The sequence below is a fragment of the Sminthopsis crassicaudata genome, chromosome 5 (genome assembly GCF_048593235.1).
Source record: "Sminthopsis crassicaudata isolate SCR6 chromosome 5, ASM4859323v1, whole genome shotgun sequence".
NCBI classification, from domain to species: domain Eukaryota; kingdom Metazoa; phylum Chordata; class Mammalia; order Dasyuromorphia; family Dasyuridae; genus Sminthopsis; species Sminthopsis crassicaudata.
The window spans coordinates 259,779,694-259,781,898 of record NC_133621.1 but is presented as its reverse complement, the minus strand read 5'-3'; the positions used below and the strand labels follow the sequence as shown (position 1 = coordinate 259,781,898).

Here is a 2,205-nt window from a genome sequence, read left to right as displayed (position 1 = left end):
ATGCCAACCTAATAAATTATTTTGATGTAGACATTGTGACTATTGAGTGTAAAGGGTAAGCTCACTCCTGGGGAATTTTCAGTTATAGTTTTAGAAATGTAGACTGATAGAATACCCCCAAACTAAGAAGTAGTAATTTAATTAGTAGTAGTATGCCCTGTGAAAGTAGTATGCCCTGTGCCCGGTTGCAAAGGGACTTGGAGTTGGTGGGAGCCTATAAAAGCCCATCATAGAAAGAGCCGGGGACAGACTTTCAGTAACCAGTGCAGAGGTGCAATCCAAGAGCTAATTACTAAACCCTGAACAGCTTGCAAGACCATGTCCCAACACCACTGGGGATATGAGTCAGGCGTGAATGGGCCAGAAAAATGGCATGAGGCTTTTCCTATTGCCCGTGGAAAAAGACAATCTCCTGTAGAAATTGAGTTCAGCAAAACACTGTATGACAGTTCTCTGAAACCCCTGCAGATCACCTATGACCCCAGTGATGCTAAGAGGATCATCAACAATGGTCATTCTTTCAACGTCGAGTTTGATGATTCCACTGATAGATTGGTACTATCTGGAGGACCTCTGACTGGGAAGTATAGATTGATCCAATTTCATTTTCACTGGGGCTGCAGTACTAAAGTTGAGGGCTCTGAGCATGTTTTGGATGGAAAGCAATATGCAGCTGAGCTTCACTTGGTTCATTGGAATACAAAATACGAAAGTTTCAAGGTTGCTGTGACCAAGGATGATGGGCTGGCTGTTATTGGGGTCTTTTTAGAGGTGGGAAGTGATAAACCAGAACTTCAGAAAATCATTAATGCTTGTGCTCTCCTGGCAGTTACAATTACTAGTCTGTCCTAGACCCAACAGAATACCTTTGACCACTGTCCTTTGCAATGTCAACTCTACCCATCTCGCCTCCTCTGAGGCCTTCAAAAGTCTCTGGCCACAATCTCTTGAATCTATAGTTTAATAACCGGTAGCGCGCTCAAGAACAGCCACGTGTAATCTTAAAAGCCTTTATTATACCTACTCACATAATGCCTGACTTGATGCCCTGACCTGTTGGTTCCCGAGTGAACACCTGGTCAGAAGACCCACGTGTTCACTACCAAACTCCTTACCTCTTTTGGCTACCCATCTCGGCTTGGCCACCCAGGCTAGGGAGCCAGGGTGAAGAGTTGCCCTGTGAAAGATTTAATCTACAAGAGTATGAATAGGGAGCAGAATAGCTGTCAGAAGGAATTTTAGATGTATATCAATTTATATTTATGGTGTAGATTAATATCATCACTATATTTAAACCACTATTGACTAATAAAACACATTTACTACTAGCAAGTGTTATATGATTAGTCATATATACTAAGAGGGAGCATTTCATGGAGAGAATCCCAACTGTAGCTTAAAGAGAGCAAGCTTCTCTTTCATCTAATTCCTTCCAAAGGTGATTTTATTCCTACTAGGAAGGGGCAGAGAATATGGGGACCAGGGGCCATTCTGTGCTCAGAGAAAGGGGGTACTGGATTAAAATTTTATTTTTCTAGGCCATTAAATATCACTAGTGCAGGAGGTATGATAAGATTCAACCTAATTTTTGATCACTGTGTTTCATGGGGCAAAACAAGGGTATCCTATGCCATGTATCCAAGGATTGCCATTTCTTACTTAAAACCAGTTCCAAATGAACATATGTAGCAAATAGCTAAGAAGCCCATTTACCAAAATCATAGCAAAACAGAAATCAAGGAATATTCACATAGGGGAATAGACAATACAATATATTATATACTATGAGCTCTGATCATTATCCAATTATCCATTATATTACAATTAATATATTATACATTAAATACATTGATAGTAGACAATACAAAGTGAATAAACTCTCCCTTTGGAAGCAAGACTATTTAGCTCAATCTGGAGAGAGGAAGAGTTCTCATCCCAGAGAGAAAAAATATGGAAGTCTCTAAAATAGCATGCTGAGGTCAAGAGCATTATGCAGACTGTTGGCTCCTTTTATGACTTCCCAGTCTTTTCCTTCAGTAATATGAAGTAGGATTGGAATCTTTTATTTTTTTTTCTGGAAACCAGAAACATCCTAAATGACTTGAAGCTTAAAGAATCCCAAAGAAAACTGATAATTGAAGTTTCTTTCTTCTTATCAATTACTCCTTAAGCATTCATTCCCAGCAGTGAGGAGAGAGTCCCATA

At 39.8% G+C, this 2,205-nt stretch overlaps 1 pseudogene; it reads left to right on the top strand.

Annotated features, from left to right (window-relative positions):
• Positions 1–241: 241 nt before the first annotated feature.
• Positions 242–852, top strand: LOC141543973 (carbonic anhydrase 2 pseudogene; annotated as a pseudogene).
• Positions 853–2,205: the final 1,353 nt, after the last annotated feature.